The following is a 20,332-nucleotide window of genomic DNA, read 5'->3' on the forward strand; positions in this document are numbered from 1 at the left end:
GGTTTGTCATATATGGCCTTTATTATGTTGAGGTTCAGGGTTTTTATCATAAATGGATGCTGTATCTTGTGAAATGCTTTCTCTGCATTTATTGAGATGATTATGTGATTTTTATTCTTCATTTTGTTAATGTGGTGTATCATATTGATTGATTTGCGGATATTGCACCATTTCTGCATCCCTGGAATAAATTCCACTTGATCATGGTGTATGAACTTTTTAATGTATTGTTGTATTTGATTTGCTAGTATTTTGTTGAAGACTTTTGCATCAATGTTAATCAGTGATGTTGGCCTGTAATTTTCTTTTTTTGTGTTGTCCTTGTCTGGTTTGGTATCAGGGTAATGTTGGCTTCATGGAATGTGTTAGGAAGCTTCCCCTCCTCTTCAATTTTTTGGAAGAGTTTGAGAAGGATAGGTATTAAATCTTCTTTGAATATTTGGTAGAATTCACAAGGGAAGCCCTATGGTCCTAGACTTTTATTTTTTGGGATGTTTTTGATCATTGTTTCAATCTTACTGGTGATTGGTCTATTCAAATTGTCTATTTCTTCCAGATTCAGTTTCGGAAAGTTGTATGATTCTAAGAATTTATCCATTTCTTCTAGATTATCCAATTTGTTGGTGTATAGCTTTTCATAGTATTTTCTCATAATCTTTTGTATTTCTGAGGTGTCCATTGTAATTTCTCCTCTTTCATTTTGATTTTCTTTATTTGAGATTTCTCTCTTTTTTTCTTGGTGAGCCTAGCTAAAGGTTTGTCCATTTTGTTTATCTTTTCAAAGAAGTACCTCTTAGTTTCATAGATTTTTTTCTATTGTGTTTTTAGTCTCTATTTCATTTATTTCTGCTCTGATTTATATTATTTCCTTCCTTCTACTGATTTTTGGCTTTGTTCCTCTTTTTCCAGCGCCATTAGCTACACTGTTAGATTGTTTATTTGAGATTTTTCTTGTTGGTTGAGGTAGGCCTGTATTGCTATAAACTTCCCTCTTAGAACCACAATTGTTGTATGCCATGTACTTTCGCATGTCGTATTTTCATTTTAATTTGTCTCCAGGTATTTTTGATTTGTCCTTTGATTTCTTCGTTGACCCACTCATTGTTCGGTGGCATTTTGTTTAATCTTCACATATTTGTGGCTTTTCCGATTTTCTTCCTTTAGTTGATTTCTGGTTTTATACCATGTGGTCAGAAAAGATGCGTAGTATTATTTCAATCTCTTTAAATTTATGGACACTTGTTTTGTGGCCTAATATGTGATCAATCCTGTAGAATGTTCCATGTGCATTTGAAAAGAATCTATATTTGGTGGTTTTTAGATGGAATATTCTGTATATATCTACTAAGTCCATCTGGTCTAATGTGTTGTTTAAGGCCAAAGTTTTCTTAGTTTGGATGATCTATCCATTGGTGTAAGTGGAGTGTTCATGTCCCCTACTATTATTGTGTTGCTATCTATTTCTCCTTTATGTCTATAAATAATTGCTTTATATATTTAGGTGCTCCTATGTTGGCGGGCATAGATATTTCCAAATGTTATATCCTCTTGTTGGATTGGTCCCTTTATCATTATGTAGTGCCCTTCTTTGTCTCTTGTTACAGTTTTTGTTTCAAAGTCTATTTTGTCTGATATGAGTACTGCTACCCTACCTTTCTTTTCATTGCCATTTGCATGGAGTATCTTTTTCTATCCCTTCACTTTCAGTTTGTGAGTGTCTTTAGGTCTGAAGTGTATCTCTTGTATGCAGAATATATATGGGTCTTGTTTTTTAATACAATCAGCCACCCTATGCCTTTTGGTTGGAGCATTTAGTCCACCGACATTTAAAGTAGCTATTGATAAGAATGTACTTATTGCTGTTTTGTTACTATTTTCTGGGTGTTTTAGTAGTTCTTCCTGTTCCTTTCTTCTTCTCTTGCCCTCTTCCCTTGTGGTTTGATGGCTTTCTTTAGTATTATGTTTGGATTCCTTTCTCTTAGTTTTTTTGTGTATTTGTTGTAGGTTTCTGGTTTGTGATTACCATGAGGCTCATATATCATAACTTACGTATATAGCAATCTATATTAAGTTGATGGTCTCTTTAGTTTGACCTCTACACGAAAGCTCTGCTCTTTAAGTCCCTTCCTCCCACGTTTTATGTTTTTGATATCATATCTAACCTCTTTTGTGTGTGTGTGTATCCATTACCCTTTTTCATGGAAATAGGCAATTTTAGTACTTTTGACCTTCATATTATCTTCAAAGGTAGTTGGTGTGCTACCTTTACTGTATTTTTGCCTTTATGAGTGATTTTATTGCTTTTTTTTTTCTCTTTTAGAATTTTCTTATTCCTATTTGTGGTCTTTTTCTGCATTAAATAATTCCCTATAGCATTTCTTGTAAGACTTGTTTTTTGGTGATAAACTTCTTTAATTTTTGCTTGTCTGGGAAACTATTTCTCCTTCCATTCTGCATGATAACCTTGCTGGGTAGAGTATTCTTGACTGTAGGTTTTTTCCTTTCAGTTGTTTAAATATATTGTGCCAATTCCTTCTAGCCTGTAAGGTTTCTGCTGAGAAGTCAGCTGATAGCCTCATGGGGTTTCCTTTGTATGTAACTTATTGCCTTTCTCTTGCAGTTTTTAGGATTCTCTCTTTATCTTTAATTCTTGACATTTTAATTATGATGTTTCTTGGTGTGGGCCTCTTTGGGTTATCTTGTTTGGTGCTCTCTGTGCTTCCTGTACCTGGATGTCTGTTTCCTTCCTTAGGTTAGGGAAGTTTTCAGATATTATTTCTTCAAATAGATTCTCTGCCCCTTTGTCTCTCTCTTCTCCTTCTGGGACACCTATAATACAGATGTTAGTGCCCTTGATGTTTTCCCAGATATCCCTTAGACTGTCCTCAATCTTTTTAATTCTTTTTTTCTTTTATTTGTTCAGCTTGGGTGATTTCCACTAGTCTTTTGTCTAGCTCATTGGTTCATTCTTCTGTATCATCTACTCTGCTATTGAGTCCCTGTAGTGAATTTTTCATTTCTAGTATTGTATTCTTCATTTCTAATTGGTTCTTTTTTATATTTTCCAATGCTTTGTTGAAGTTCTTACTGAGTTCATCCATTCTTCTCCCAATATCAGTGAGCATCCTTATGACAGTTTCTACTGTTTGTCAGGCAGATCGTTTCTCTCTCTTTTGTTTAGTTCTTTTTCTGGGGTTTTGTCCTATTCTCTTACTTGGAACATATTTGTTTGTTTCCTCATTTTGCCTTTTTCTCTGTGCTTATATCTATATGTTAGGTAGGTTAGCTATGTCTCCCTATCTCAGAGAGGTGGTCTTATGTCAGAGATGCCTTATGAGGCCCAGCAGTGTGCTTCCCCCTTTTCGCCAGTTCCAAATGTTCAAGGAGTGTCCCCTGTGTGGGCTACATGTGTCTTTCTGTTGTGTCAGGGTTGCTCTTGCTGCAGGTACCTGGGGAGGCTAGGCTGTCTCCCTGGCTGTCTGGCTGTAATTCTCAGCTGCATGTGGCTACTATGGAGCCTTCAGACAGTTTATCAGGCATGGGAAGCCCCAGGACAGTTGACTAAAAGGTCTAATAGCACATGTCTGTTGCAGTTTGTCTGTTACGTGAGTAGGCCCCCAGTGTGGCTGGTTGCTACACTCAGGGGCTTACAACTGGTGCAGGCCTCTGGCCTGCAAGGCTCTTGTCAGCTCTCTCAGGATTGTAGCTGAGTGGCGCCAGCCCCAGGCTTGGTAGTACCCAATTGTTTCAGGCTTTGGACAGTGGGGCTGATCCCCTATGTGGCTTTTTGAGAAATACAAGTCTGCCGCAGCTGATAAGCCCCACCATCCACAGGCCCACAGACCCCATCAACACAGTCCTGCCCCATTCATGCACCCTGACCCACTGAAGCAGACCCAGTTGCCGCACTGCAGAGGCTTCACACACTCCACCAATGCAGGCCTGTACCTCCTGCATGGCCTGCCCCCCGAGGCAGACCTACTCACCCAGCTACAGAGGTTCCAGGCACCCCACCTATGTGGGCCCACAAGTTGCCTGAGGGCTTGCTGTTGGGTGGTGCCAGTCCCTACGGTGGGCTGCCTGCCCTGGCTATCAGTGCTTTAGTGGTCAGGGCAGACCCCTGTGCTAGCAGGCCAGGGAAAGAACTCCAACAGTGTCTGCCAGTATCTGTGTCAGCACTCCTGCACTAGGTCACAATAATGGCTGCTGCCAATGTCTCAGTCCCTGGAGAGGTCTCATCTCTCACTGAGATGCACCCAGAGCCTGTCAAGTGAGTCTCTTTTCACCAAAGGACTATGTACCTTTTTTCTGGTGATTTTAGGCTGCTTTCCAAAATAGGTGAATTTGTGCCTGGGCCCATTAAGAGCAGGCTTTTTTTTTTCCCCTTAGGTGTGATAACTTTTCTGGGGATATTTCCCGTTATTGTTAATAGCCAGCAAAGCCAGATATTATGACACTTGTGTCAGTTGTGCTGAGTCCAAAAGCTGCTTATTGTGGTAACAGTTCCTCTGCTCAGATCCCCCACTCCTCCAGGGAAGCCTTCTTACCTTAAGACTGCTCCTGGCCAGTCGTGGGGTGCCGCAGCTCAAAGGTGGCTTTTTTCTCTCCAGAAAGGAATTTCTACCTCTTCAACCTCAGTCAGGACTGTCCCTTGTTGTGGCAGTTCTATTTATCCACTTTTCAGCTCTCTCTCAGGGGTAATTTTTTCCAACAGTAGTTGTAAATTTGTTGTGTCTGTGAGAGGAGGTGAGTTCAGAGTCTGCCTACACCACTATCTTGACACTGTCCTCTGGTTCTTGAATAATCTTATACATTACTATACACATCTCTGAATATTTTCTCACAAAAATATATAGAATGAGATTTGATTTTCTAAAGAATAAAAACAGATTTAGGGCCATTTATTTCCCCTACAGAAAGGATATGTGACATTGTGTTTCTAGCCACAGTTTATAGGAATACTGTTTACTCATAATTATTATTATTATTAGGAAAAACATTAAAAATGATCTTTCACTGTTTTAATTTCCATTTCTTTGGTTACTATATATTTATAGAGTAAGTATACGTAATTATATAGCAATTATAATAATTAGTATATAAGGTAATTATAGTAATTACTATACAATTATAGTTACTATATAGTAACTATGAATCAATATATAATGGTTGCTATATATTGATTATTATATATATTCTTTGATTACTTTGATTTATATATATATATACATATGTAAATATGTACATATATGTTATCGATATATGGGTTTTGGGATTGTGAAACTTCTGAGCTATAATTAGCATCAATGGCTAATAAGTTGAAGTGAAGTTTATTCAACATCCATTTAATAAATATAATATCTTACACTTATATATCTTATGTAACATTCTCTGCTAGACACTATTCTAAATTTTATTTCATGTATATGCACTATATATATATATACAAAATACACGCACGTATTTGTTTCAAAATAACCATCAAAACAACCCTATGAGGTGGGTGTATTTTTGTTACTCCATTTTGCAGATGAGAAACTTGAAGCAAAAAGAGGCTAAACGACTTGTCAAAGTCACACAGCTACATGGCTAGTGAGTGTTACTTCTGGGCTTAGTATTTGAATCCAGCTAGAGTCTGGCCCTTCAGTTTCAACTCACAACTGCCACACTATAATACCTTCTAGTAAGTTTGTTCAACACTTACTGCAAGAGAAACATTATGCTGTAACTGGGGTTGAAACACTGAACAAAGTCAGGCATAGCAACTTGCCAACTTAAATCTTAGAGACTGCCTTGAGAGATGGTTATGGTAAATATTATACAATAATTGTATTAATTATTAAATTATAATTTTAATGTAAACTATGAACCTTGCCAAGTTTATTCATAACTACTTTGTATTTATTGATGCTTTCATTGATGAGCTCATTCTTTCTGTTGTATAGCCTGGGTATTATTTCTATAAGGTAGTGGTTCTCATCCAGGGGGTATTTTGTGCCATGGGGAATCTTGGCAATGTCTAGAGACATTTTTGTTGTCATAATTATGGGAGTAGGGTGGTGCCACTGCCAACTAATTGATAGAAGCCGGGGATGCTGCTAAACATCTTACAATGCACAAGACATCCTTCCATAATAAAAAATTATCCCACCCAAAATGCCAATTGTGTTAAGATTGAGAAAACCTGGTATAAGATAAAGCCATTATTTCCTTTTTAAATATTTTAATTTTGTAACTGCAAGTTTATTGAACTCTCTTATTAATTCTGTTTTTTCCTTTGATTATCTTGGATCCTCATGTATACTACAATATTGTAACTGTAATATACCCCCTTCTCTCCAATACTTGAATCTCATTTCATTTCTTATCTGATTATAGTGGTCAGAACGTCCAGAATGCTAAATAATGATGGTGACTGAAAACGTTTTTGTCTCATTCCTGTTTTGAAGGCATTGCCTCTGGTTCAGCATTTCCCAAATTGTGTTTGACAGAACAGTGGTCCAACCAGATGCTTCACATTAAATAGTTTCTGTGGAAGTGCTACATATCATATCCCTCTCCAGCAGAGTCACACTTCATATTAGCATATTCAAGGAGCACTCTGAAAAATGATGCTAGAGTGCAGTGGTTCTCAATCTTGGCTGCAAGTAAAATCACCTGTGGGACTTAAAAAAATACTGATGTCAGGATCCCACCTCCAGAGATTCTGAGTTAATTGATCTCTGGTGAGACCTGGGAATAAAAAGAAAGTTTTTTTTAAATCTCTTTATGTGATTCTAATGTACAACCAGGTTTGAAAACCATTGTTTTTGTTTCTCACCATTAAACAAGAAGTTGGTTGTTGGTTTGAAATAAATAATTGTATCATGTAATGGATGAAATATTTCACTGCTATTTAAAAAAGAGCCTTTAAAATGGGGAATGGCAGCTTGCAGTTCATTCTCTATCGCTTTTATTCAGCAATCTTTTCTATGCTGTCTTTCCTGATCTCAGATTAATCTTTATTCACAACTACTTGCTTTGGCTTCATAAATGCAGGATTCTTTCTAATATCTTTGAAAAAACAAATTCAACATTTTCTTATGTTTATCATCTTAACACTAGAAGAAATATCTTTAGTCTGATTCTTGAGGTGGTCTCTTTCTTCTATTCTGCAGTATCTTTTCATAAATCCAACCATGTTTTAAATTTTCTCACTTTGGAGAACTATACAAGTGTACTAGGTTTGCTTGTTGTGCCCAGTTACTCTCTTTTCCCCACTACACTCTCTTCTCCAAGGGAATGTGACTTGCCAGGAAGGATAGTGTCCATATTAACTTTCTGTTTCTTGTCTTCACTTGCTTTCAGTGATTTAGAGGGTATTAGAGGGGACATGTCGGAGTCTCCTCCATTTGCTTCCCAAACTTGGTCTTTCATAGGGGAAAACACTCTGATTGGGCATCTTATATTTATTGACATACCTTTTCTACATTTCAGCACCATTATAGGTTTTTACCTATTTTTATATTTTGTAAGTCATTTCTAGAGGAGTGTGGGAGGGAAGGAAGTTAACACATTTGATTATGTGACCAATTTACCTGGAATCTGTCATCTTTATACTCTTTATCCCATAAAGCCAATATAATGACTTTCACAAATAAATATAACTTTCTATTTTACTTATTCTTCATGAGTTATTATTTCTGTCATTTTATATCTCTTTGCCAAGTACATTCATTTGCTCTCTAAATCCTTCCTCTAATCCATTAATGATCATTGCTATTGTTTAGTTCTATTTCTGCTTCTTTTTGATGATGTGTATACCAATATTAACCTTTTTTTTAAAAAAAAGTACTTTGTGAACAGCAAATTGAAATTTACTATGAGTAATGAGTGGATTTGCAAATGAATCACTTTTCAATGTACGTTACTAAGTCCAATACGTTCTATGTTCTCTGGTAAACATGATTACTTTCTATTGAATGTATATTAGTGAGGCTATATGTAGATACTAACACAATTTACTTCAATGTACGTGAGAAATCGTTTGGATCATGCATATTATTTTTGATGCACTGTCAACAGAATTCATTGCTTTAAAATGAATAAGACAGAATAGTGATATAGGTGACTGTTAGGTGTGTTTAAATAACTGCATTGGAAATATATTTATAAGAAAAATAAATTTAATATTCTAACTGAAGACATATTCATAGCTTGGCAAAAAATAGCATTGTACCATATTCTGTGTAATAATTTGTCTCCTAATTCAGTGTAGAAGTATTATCATTCCATGTTGTGTGAATACAAAGTGAATACAGTATTTTTTGAAATTTATTAAAAATATTTGATTATTTTTCTAGTAATGTTGCAATCCTTTAGAATATATCATGGTACCTGAGTCAGTTTAGTATATTCTGTCTAATCATCTATATATGACCCCCTCGGGTATTCATTTTAATCAACTTTTGTTTGGCACATTACCTGTTTATTTGTACCTGTAATTATTGATTATTACCACTGTCATTTTGTATATCAACAGCATGAGGAAAATAGATGTCTTTAAAGACAGAGGTGATGATTTTATTGCTTCACTTTATTGAGGAGATATTGCACAATTTACATATAAAGAAAATCCCTATAATTTAAACCTTTTCCATACTAACATACATGACAAAATGTAAGATGTGTTCACATAAAAAAAGGCCTTCAGATATAATAACAAACATGCTTAAGAATACAGAAAGTCAGGGCTGGCCCAGTGGCCTAGTGGTTAAGTTCATGTGCTCTGCTTTGGCAGCCCGGGGTTCAGAGGTTCAGATCCTGGGTGTGGACCTACACACCACTCATCAAGCCATGCTGTGGTGGCGTCCCACATACAAAAAATAGAGGAAGATTGGCACAAATGTTACCTCAGGGACAATCTTCCTCACTAAAAAAAAAAAAAAAAGAATGCAGAAAGTCATTCAAAGGAAAACTTGAAAAAGTAATATGGGGAATTTAATGGATTAATTTCATTATTGCTATTAGAATAATACAATTAAGCAAAAGTATTCGAATACTATAATGAAATATAAAATATTATTTCACAAACATTATTTGGGAGGAATATAAGCACTATATATTGTTTTACATAGTCAAAAAAGTTAAGCATTAGGGCAGTGAAATTATTCTGTATGATACTGTAATGGTGGATACATGGCATTATGCATTTGTCAAAACCCATAAAACTTGATAACAGAAAAGTGAATTTTAATGTATTAAAATGTTTTAAAAATCATTTAGGATGTTGAGGGATCCTAGAAAGAATGTACACTGTGACAAAAGCATCTAATTGTACCACAAATGTATGAAACAACCTCACTGAAAAGGATGGGAAAATAAGGTACTGACCTGAGTAACTTTGGAAATGAGTGGAGTCTGTAAGACTAAAGTTAAAGGAGATGTACATAAGCACTGTACTTAAGTTGATAAAGTTATTTCCCATGGGAGTATGGGTTAATAATTCTGAAATCGTTATATAGGTATATAGGAATTGACCAATTAAGTTAACTGATTGTGGATGTTGGGAGCCAGATGTTTTACTGTTGGAGTTTGAGGTTATAGATAAGCAATGAGAGGAGGCCGTGATTCATGCGATGATGGATTAGAATTGAACACAACAGTATGAACACGTTTAGTTTAATATCAATACTGATGGAGATTATACACACACACGTATATACACGTGTGTGTGTGCATAGGGGTTAGTATACACTCATATATTTCTTTGCTGTGTCACCTGAAAGAGCCTAGAAGCAATGGCATCCCAGTAATAAAAGCACATCTAGCACCCAAATCTTGGTTTCTAATACCATTATACAACAACAGGAACCAGGATTCTTTGGAGAAATAGCTGATTCTAGAACTAGGGCTGGGAATATATAAGATGAGCTGGAAGGATCTTTTAGTTCCAGAAAATAAAGGCTGAAGAAAAAAAAAAACGATGGGAGTGTGTCAAAGGGACACAAGGGCCAACTGAAAGAGCTTCCAGTGGCCAAAGTTAAAATAATGTGCATTGTACAATAACATAAATAAATTAGTATTAGATTATAACCAAAAGTATAAAATAGATATCCATGAGTCCATACTGATATAAATAAATGATATAATAATAAATAAATGGGAGAGAAGAGACAAATCTCCCATTCTGAAGAATGCCAAATAATTTAGGTAGGTATTCCATCCTTAAGGAGGTAGAGCATAACTCCCCAGTGGAGTTATGAGCTACACATAGTGACTTCCCTCCAAAGAGTATATTGTTAAAGGAGAAAAGAAACCTAATAAACACTGCATCAGCCTGGTGAAAAAGATTGACATCAACAGTGATAAGCCATGTAACCTTGATGAGATGAAATGAGAATGGCCATTTACCTCTGTGATCTTCCTACCAAAAGTCTATAACCCCAGTCTAATCATAAGACAAATGAGGAAACACCAGACAAATCCAAATTGAGAGGCAGTCTGCAAAATACCTGACCAGTACTCCTTGAAACTGTCAAGGTCTTCAAAAACTAGGAAAGTCTGAAAAATTGTCACAGGCTTTGGAAACTAAAGAGGCATGATGACTAAATGTAATGTGATATCCTGGATGGGATCTGAGAATATAAAAAGGACATTAGGTAAATAGTAAGGATAGTCTTAATAAAACAAGTACTTTAGTTAATAGTAAAATATTAATATTGGTTCTTATTGAATATTGGTTCTTATTGTGCCAAATGTACCATACTACTATAAGATGTTAGTTAATACAGGAAACTGGCTGTGGAGTATATGGGAACTCTGTACTATCTTAACAATTTTTCTGTAAATCTAAAATTATTCTAAAATAAAAGTTTATTCAAAAAGAATGCAAAAAATAGTTAAGCCATTGCATTGAAGTACAAAAAAAATACCAGACTGAATTTGTAGGAATAAAAACTACAATATCTGAGATGAAAAATACACTGAAAGGGATTAATGGCAGATTAAACATAGCAGAAGATTAGTGATTCTGAGGAAATAGCAATAGAACCTTCAAAAGGAACTCAGAGACAAAAAAATAATTTATTTTTAACAAGTATACAAAGTATCAGTGGACTGTGGGACAACTTCAAGTCACCTAATGTATGTGTATTTAGAGTCCTCAAAATGGAAGAGGGAACAGAAAACAATTTGAAGAAAAATGGCTGAAAATTTTCCAAATTTGATCAAAACTATAACCCCAAATACCCAAGAAGTGACAATCAAGCATAAGAAACACGAAGGTAACCACACCAACACATCAAAATTAACTACTCAAAATAAACAATAAAGAGAAAATCTTAAAAGAAACCAGAGGTAGGGAAAGATACTCTATGTACAAAGGAACAAATATAAGGATGACATGAGATTTCTCATCAGAAACTATGCAAGTGAAAAGTCCTTGGAGCAACAGCTTCTAAAATATTGAAAGAAAAAAAACTCATACATGAGCTTAAATAGTTTATCACTGACAAACCTGAACTGCAAGAAAATTAAAGGAAGTTCTTTAGACAGAAGAAAAATTATTTCAGGTGGAAATATGGGTAGGGACAGAAGGGAGAGATTATAATGGAGTATAAAAAAGCTTTTGAGGATGATGGGTATGTTCATTGTCTTGATTGTCGTGATGATTTCCTGGGTGTAGACATATGTTAAAACATCAAATTGTACAATTTAAATATGTGCAGTTTATAGACATCAAAAACCTACAACTAGTATATGACCCAGTTATTCCACTTCTAAATATACATCTAATATTAATGAATGTATATATCCATACAAAGGCTTGTACACTAGTGTTGATAGATGCCTTATTCATAATATCCCTAAACTGGAAACAACCCAAATTTCCATCAACTATTGAATGGATAAATAGTATATTCATAAAATGGAATACTACTCAGCAATAAAAAGGAATGAGCTATTGATATTCTTAACAAAATGGATGAGTCTCAAAATAAACAAGCTGATTATAAATAGACACAAAAAGGCTACATACTTCATGATTCCATTTATATAAACTTCTAGGGTATGCAAACTGATTTAATGTGACAGAAATCAGAGTAAATGTTGCCTAGGAAAGGGAAGCTTGGAGATAGACTTCTGCACTACCTCCCGACAAAATAAATCACAGTTCTTGAAAATGATAGGTAAAATAATAAAAAATCAAATTAACTCAACAAGATTGATTTAACAACCTGGACAACCAAGTTGGGGGATTTTTCCAAAGAATCAAAAGGATACAAAAGGATAAAGAAAATATGAAGATAATGAAAAATATAAGTGAAATGTTCTGATATAGAATACTTTGTGAGATAAGTTCCATAAACAGAGAAAGGAGCAGAGGAAATATAGAAAGAAATTTTAAAAATTATACAAATTTGTACACATGGACACATGTACACATTTACTTGAGATATTTGAGTGGTATACATCTATGCACTTCTGAAAGCCCTGACTGTCTAGAAGATATTCAATATTTCCTTTCTGTGAAATGTTTACACATCCAGTTAACAGAATCGTTTCAGAGCCACAAAAAATTTTCTCCCTATCTTTCCCCAAATTAGGCCTTCCATAATTCATTTTTTAAATGACAGTCTTTAAATATTTTTGTATACTGCCACGTAGAATCTTAAATTTTCAACTGAATCACTGCAAGAGATCTATCATAATAGAATCCAATAGCTTGGATTTATAAAATTAAAAAAAATGTATAATTAAACGTCTTATTTTTTCTCATTTTACTCTGGATTGCTTTGGCAAGATAAAAGAATAAAGCTGGAGGTATCACACTCCCTGACTTCAAAATATACTACAAATTTATAGTAATCAAAACAGCATGGTACTGGCACAAAAACAGACACACAAATCAGTGGAACAGAATCGAGAGCCCAGAAATAAATCCACGCATCTATGGACAGCTAATTTTTGACAAGAGAGCCCAGAACATACAATGGAGAAAAGAAAGTCTCTTCAATAAATGGTATTGGGAAAACTGGACAGCCACATGCAAAAGAATGAACGTAGACCATTATCTTACACTATACACAAAAACTAACTTTAAATGGATTAAAGACTTGAATGTAAGACATGAAACTCCTAGAAGAAAACATAGGCAGTATGCTCTTTGACATCAGTCTTAGCAGTATCTTTTTAAATATGTCTCCTCAGGCAAGGGAAACAACAGAAAAAATAAATAAATGAGACTACATCAAACTAAAAAGCTTCTGCACAGCAAAGGAAACCATCAACAAAACGAAAAAACAACCTACCTATTTGGAGAAGATATTTGCAATTTTTATATCCAATGAGGGGTTAATATCCAAAATGTATAAAGAACTCATACACCTCAACAACAAAAAACTAACAACGCAATTAAAAAATGGGCAAAAGAAGATCTGAACAGACTTTTCTCCAAAGAAGATATACAGATGGCCAACAGGCACATGAAAAGATGTTCAACATCATTAATTACCAGGGAAATGAAAATCAAAATTACAATGAGATATCACCTTGCACGTGTCAGAATGGTTATAATTAACAAGACAGGAAACAACAAGTGTTGGAGAGGAAGTGGGGAAAAGGGAACTCTCATACACTGCTAGTGGGAGTGCAGACTGCTTCAGCTACTATGGAAAACAGTACCAAAATTCCTCAAAATCTAAGACTAGAACTACCATATGATCCACCTATTCTAGTGCTGGGTATTTATCCAAAGAACATGAAAACACGAGTGTGTAAAGATACATGCACCCTTATGTTCATTGCAGCATTATTCATGATAGCCAAGACTTGGAAGCAACCTAGATGCCCATCAAGGGACGAATGGATAAAGAAGATGTGGTATATACACACAATGGAATACTACTCAGCCATAAAAAATGATGAAATCCAACCATTTGTGACAACATGGATGGACCTTGATGGTATTAGGCGAAGTGAAAGAAGTCAGTCAGAGAAAGACAAATACCATATGATTACATTCATATGTGGAAGATAAAAACAACAACAACAGCAAACAAACACATGGATATAGAGAGAAGATTGGTGATTACCAATAGGGAAGGGAGGAGGGTGAAAGGAGTAAAAGGGCACATGTGTATGGTGATGGATGGTAGTCTTTGGGTGATGAGCATGATGTCTACACACAAATTGAATTATATAATGTACACTTAAAATTTGTATAATGTTATAAACCAATGTTACCTCAATAAAAATAAATAAATTAAAAAAACTCTGACACTGGCTATTTATTTGTCTTTTATTTCTCTATTTATTTATGCAAAGACCAAGATTCCACTAAATCAAAAAGACTAGGTGTTGTTTTTACTAATGCTTGTAATGTCTTTGAAAGGAAACCATGTTAGAGAGAATATGGAAAATATTTAAATAATAGACATTTAAGTCTAATTCAATTATTTGATGACATAATCTAACCTACTATTTTTTCCCTTTCAATCACAAAAACAAGATGGCCTGCTAGGACATTAAACAAAGGAAATTGAGAAAATAAAAGATGCTTCTAATTTTGTAAGACTGATATCTTTTCTTCAAGGGATACCTGAAAAGTCATCAGATCTTGTATTTTAAAATTCTAGATATATATCTACATTAATGTAGTGAGAAAAGCATAGGGCTGAGAGTTGTAAGAATCAAATTCTTGGCTCTGATCTGATCATGTACTAGCAGTATAATCTTGAACATGTTACTTATGAGTTCTGGATCTAATTCCTCATTCATAAAATGGGATAGTAATATGTACTCTACCACTATGATGGGGTTGCTGAGAGAACTGAATGACACAGTATGTGTGGAAAAGCACTGAAAAGTATTAGGCATTAATTTAAACCTTAATTTAATTAATTTAATCTTATACATTCATTCACTCAAAAACATTCATTTGTACTCATATATCTAAGTACATATACAACGATGAACAAAAAAAATTCTCACAAATCTGTGTTCTTCTTGAGCATACATTGTAGTGCAAGGGGACATGTAACAGACAAATATAATACAATAAATGGTGATAAGCGCTACAGAGGAAAATAAGTTGGCAAATAATAGAGGCTGTTGAGAAGTAGGAAAATTGATGCAACTTTCAGTAAGATAATCAGAGAAGGCCTCATTGAGAAGGCTACAAATATCTGAAGGGAACAAATGAATGAGCTATATGGATATTTGGCAAAAGCGTGCTTCAGTCAAAGGGAACAGCAAACGCAGTAGCCCTGAAGCAGAACTATGCCTGAGTGCTGGAGGAGCAACAAGAATGCCATTTTGGCAAGAGTGGAATTCATTTAGGGAAGAGTAGTATAAGATGAGATCAGAAAGATAAAGGGGTCCGTATTACACAGAATACTGTAAGCCATTTTAAGGACTGTGTCTTTTATTTTAAAGAATTTGAGAAGAGAAGTGGCTGCAAACAGTGAGGCTTTTCTTCCCCTTAGTCCTTTGTGGCTTCATGTTTAACACAGAAAATTGCACAACTAATAAATGTATATTGGTAAATTTTTAAGTAATCCCACCATGTAACCAACCTAGATTAAAAAAAAAAGAATATTGACAACATATCAGAAGCCCCTGTCATGTCCTCTTCCGGTCGTTACTACCTCTACCCCAGTAATCATTATCATAACTTCTAGAACCATATATGAATTTTACACACTTTTGAACTTTACCAAAATGATAAGATACATTATGTACTCCTGTTTGCCTTCTTTCATTCAATGTTATGTTTATGAGATCCATCCATGTTATTACAAGAGGTTTGTATATTTTTATTGCTGTATAATATTCCATTTCATGAATATTCCACAATTTATTTTCCAATTTTACTCTTTTGGACGTTTGAGTCACTTTCATCTTTGAGTTGAGTTAAAAGTACTGCTGTGAACATTCTTGTATATGTGTTCTGTAAAACATACATTTACATTTCTGTTGAGTATATACCTAAGGGTGAAACTGCTGTGTCATAGAGTACATATACATTTAGCTTTACTGGATCCTATCAGTTTTCCAAAGTGATTGTACCAATGTACACTCCTACTATCAACACATGAAAGTTCCAGTTGTTCCAAATTTCTGAAAAATTTATTATTTTTCATCCTTTTCATTTTAACCATTTTGGTGAGTGTATAATTATATTGCACCATGATGTTGGTTTTCATTTCTCTGATAACTAATGAAGAAGAGCATCTTTTCATATGTTAATTGGCCAAATGGTTTGCTGTTTTGTGAAGTGTCTGTTCAAGTGATTTGTCCATTTATTCTGTTGGGCTGTTTGCCTTTTTTATTCATTTGTATGAGTTTTTACATATTCTGGAAATGAGTTCTTTATCGGATATATGGATTACAAAAATATTATCCATTCTTGCTTGACTTTGCACTCAAAGGTCTCTTTTGATAAAAGAAGTTTAAAAATTTTTCTTTTGGTTTAACGCTTTTTGTGTTCTCTTGAAGAAATTGTTATCTAATTCTATTTATGTTTCACATTTAGTAACACAGATCATACATAATTGATTTTTGTGTATGATAGGTTGGAGACAAGACTAATTTTTTTCCATATGAGTAATCAAGTTCATTTGGTGAAAATTTTATCTTCTCCACATTTTACTGCAGGTATCCGTATATATGTGATTCTGTTTCTGGACTCACTATACTGTTCCACTGTTCTATATTGCTAATAGCATACTGTCTTAATTATTATAGCTTTATAATAATTTTTTGTATGTAGTAAATTCTCCAGCATTGCTCCTCTTCTTTGAGATTATGTTGGCTATTCTTGTCCCTTTGTATTTCCATGCAGATTTATAATCAGATTGTCAATTTCTACAAAAAATAAAACTTTTAAGATTATTATTGGAATTCATTGAATAAATCAATTTGTGGGAAAAGTGAAATCATTACAAGATTGCATCTTTCTATATATGAAAATGATAAATTCCTCTATTTATTTGGGTCTTTCATTTCTCTCAAAAAATGTTTGCTAATTTTCTTTTTAGAGGCCGTGCACATATTTTATTATGTTTACTCTAGGGATTTGATATTTCTGATATTACCAAAAATGGTTTGTTTATTTTAAACTTCATTTTATATTTGTAGTTGTTACATAAATAAATACAGTTTTTAAAATACTGACTTTATATCAATCAATCTTGCTTAATTAACTCATTAATAGTAAATTATTTTTGGATAGTATTTATACACAATCATGTAAATTAATTCTACAAATAAGGAAAGCTTTATTTCTTCCCTTCCAAATCTTGTGCCTTTTATTTTTCTTCTTCTCTAATAGCACTGATAGGATCTCCAGTACAATATTTAATAGAAGTGGTAAAAGCTGGCATCCATGAAATGTTCCTGTCCTTAGGGGAATTGAGTTCAATTATTCATAACTAAATTTAATGTTTGATGGAGCTTTTATTGTAGATTTTCTTTATTTTTAAGAAAGTTCCTTTGAATCTCTATCTTGATGATTTTTGTCATGAATAAGGATTGAATTTTATCAGATATTTGTTCTGCTTCTATTGAGATCATCATAGTGTAATTTTCTCCTTTTTCTGTTAATATAAGAAATTATTGATTTTTTTAATGATTATTGATTTTTGAATGTTAAACCAATCTTGCACTCCTGGGACAAACCTCACTTGGTTATGATGTATTATCTTTTTGCATATATCAGGATTCAATTTGCTAATATTTTGTTTAGAATTTTCACATCAATGGATAAAAGAATGATACAAATATATGTGGTCTACAAGAGATACATGTTAGATTTAAGGACACAAATTATTTTAATCTAAAAGAATATAAAGAGATATACCATGCAAATAGTATCCGAAAGAGAGCTGGAATGGGTATACTAATATGAGATAAAATAGACTTGAAGGCAAAAAGTGTCCCTGAAGATAAAAAAGGCAATTTTTTATAATGATAAGAGGGGCGATTCTTCTAACAGACATAACAATTAGAAAAATAAATTTACCTAACAATGTAAATCCAAAATATAAGAAGTAGAAACTTAAATAATTTAAGGGAGAAATAGACAATTTAGTAATAACAATAGAGCACATAAATACCTCACTTTGATAAATGAATAAGACCACTAGAAACAAGGAAACAGGAGACTTGAACAACAGTATAAACCATCTAGACCTAATAGACATCTATAAAACACTCAATCCAATACAGCAGAGTAAACATTCTTCTCAAGAGAAGATAGAATATTCTCTAAGATAGATGATATGTTAAGCCATAAAACAAGCCCAATAAATTTAAAATGATTTAAATCATATAAAATACGTTCTCTAACTACAATTGAATACTACCGTACAGAAATAAAAAATATTATAAGAGAGTACTATGAACAATTTTATGTCAAAAAATCAGTTAACTAGATGAAATGCACACATTTCTACAAGGACATAAATTACTGAAACAAACTCAAGAAAAAAATATGCGATAAAATCATTCAGAGGATCAGATAATCAGTTCAAGTGGCCCAATATCTACTGGGAATCCAAAAGCAAAGAATATAACATAGAAGAGAGGAAACTATGAAAGTAATAACAGAATTTTCTGAAGCTAAAAAACATGCATCTTCAGATTTTAAGGGCTCATTATGTACCTAGCACAATAAAGGAAATAAATGAATAATTGCAAAACAAAGACAAACAAAAACATCTAAACCTAAGTGCATCCCTTTGAAATTTTTGAACCCCAAGGATAAAAAGAACCTTCCAGACAAAAAAGCAAACAGATCATTTACAAAGAAGCAGTACTCAGACTACCATCAGACTTTTCATCAACAACGCTGAATAAAAATGCCTTCTATGTTCTGATGTAAAATAGTTTTGAATCTATAATTCTCCAACAAGATAAACTATTAAACAAATAATGGCATAATAAAAAATATTTGGACATACAATGACACAAAAAATTAGCTTCCCACACTCTCTTATGATAGTTTTTGACTCTATAATTCAGCAAAACAAGAGGAGCAAAGAAGAAAAACACATACGCATCACATGGACTAATCTTATCTAATCTAAATTGATTTTTGGCTTATCTCAAAGTATTGACCCTTGGCCAATGCTATGAAATGTATTAAGTAAGGATAAATGATGCTCCATAACCATGGGTCCATGAGTTGTTTCAGGGGCAGGGCATAACATCCTGTCAGCATTCTTTAATAATAATAATTGCATTCATGATTTGCAATGGGCTTTGGTAAGGCTTAAGGATTTTCGATGGTTAAGGCTAATCACATAGCTAGTGTGTGCTTACATGACCAGCTTATTATAAAAGACCTCCACAATGAATAGACTTTGGCTTCCTGGTACCTAAACAATTTGCATCCACACTGGTAATCATTTGAGGTCTGGAGACAAAGTGCATCCTTGCATGATCCAACGGTTGGAGGAAAAGAAGCCAGCACCTGAGATCTTTGGACATTTTTCAGTGCATATCCTTTGACTGTCATGAAGCTCTTTTATGAGTATAAACAATGGGAATCCTATGAGTCCTTTCAGCAATTGAAAATTTAAGGTGATTTATGCATAACTAATACAACATGAGATTTATAAAACAATGATTCTAATTTTAACTCTACCTCTTCAGGTGATATCTGTGTAGATGTGCAGCAGACCTAGGGTACAACCACTAAAGCTTGGAGCAATGGGATAGAGAACTCTAGAAAGCAAAGAGGGTTAAATGGCATGTTGGTGAGTGCATTAAGTTTCTCATTGCTGCTTGGACAAATTACCACAAATCTAATAGCTTAAAGTGACACAAATGTTGTATATTACAGTTCTGTATTCAGAAGTCTGATGTGGGTATCACTGGGCTGAAATCAAGGTGTCAACAGGGCTATATTCCTTTTTGGAAGCTCTGAGGAAGAATCCATTTCCTTGCTTTTTCCAGCTTGTAGATGCTGCCCACATTCCTTGAATCGTAGTCCAGTCCTCCACATTCAAAGCCAGCAATGGCTGGTTAAATCTTTCTCACATTGCATCAATATGACACTGACTCCTCCTCTGCCTTATACTTCCACTTTTAAGGAGCCTTTTGATTGCATTGGCTGAACAGATAATCCAGGATAATCTCTTTATCTCAAGGCCTGTAGAATAGTAACCTTAATTCTATCTGCAAACTTAAATCCTCCTTTCCTTGTAACCTAACATATTCACACGTTCTGGGTATTAGGACATGGACATCTTTGGGGGACCACTTTTCTGCCTATCACAATAAATTTAAAACCTAAATTTAAAAAGTCAATTAGAAATCCCAGGTAGGGATGACTTATGGAGGAACA

Source organism: Diceros bicornis, chromosome X (genome assembly GCF_020826845.1).
Source record: "Diceros bicornis minor isolate mBicDic1 chromosome X, mDicBic1.mat.cur, whole genome shotgun sequence".
NCBI lineage: Eukaryota > Metazoa > Chordata > Mammalia > Perissodactyla > Rhinocerotidae > Diceros > Diceros bicornis.